A 753-nucleotide genomic window follows, 5' to 3' on the forward strand; every position below is an offset into this window, starting at 1 on the left:
TTTTTGCTCGGGTCTGCTTGTGTGACCTTATCACATTTCAGTTTGGCCAAGTAACGTCTCTTTTCTTCGACTGGCAGCTAAGGTTATTTACTTGTTATGGATTGCTTGCGGAAGTCTGCCAGAAGTTAACTTTGGGCCAGAGTAATGCACATGCACAGTACCGTTTGTTTATGTTGTTACCATTGAAAGCGTCTATAGAAGAAACAAATGTGAATTGTCATCTTGCGGTTGAGGATAGTGCGAGGGGCTGGGGGGGAAGTACTGGCACCTATTCTTTTCAATTCAATTCAATTCAATTCAGTTTTATTTATATAGCGCCAAATCACAACAACAGTTATCTCACAGCGCTTTTCATAAAAGAGCAGGTCTAGACCGTACTCTGTGATGATATTTACAGAAGCCCAACAGTTCCCACCAAGAGCAAGCACTAGGCGACAGAGGCAAGGAAAAACTTCCTTTTAAGAGGCAGAAACCTCGAGCAGAACCATGGCTCAGGGTGGGCGGCCATCTGCCTCGACCGGTTGGGGGTGAGGGAGAGAGAGAGAGAGAGAGAGAGAGAGAGAGAGAGAGAGAGGAATAGAGAGAAAAAGAGAGGGATGTAAGGAGAGAGAGAGGGGAGGGAGGCAGCCTACACAATATACACACAGAGGTACAGACAGTGAAGGTGATGTTGCTATAGACTAAATGAAAAATGGTACAGATATTTATAATAGTGTTAATGGTAACAATCGTAATGTTAATGATTATAATAAC

Source organism: Micropterus dolomieu, linkage group LG17 (assembly GCF_021292245.1).
Source record: "Micropterus dolomieu isolate WLL.071019.BEF.003 ecotype Adirondacks linkage group LG17, ASM2129224v1, whole genome shotgun sequence".
Taxonomy (NCBI): domain Eukaryota; kingdom Metazoa; phylum Chordata; class Actinopteri; order Centrarchiformes; family Centrarchidae; genus Micropterus; species Micropterus dolomieu.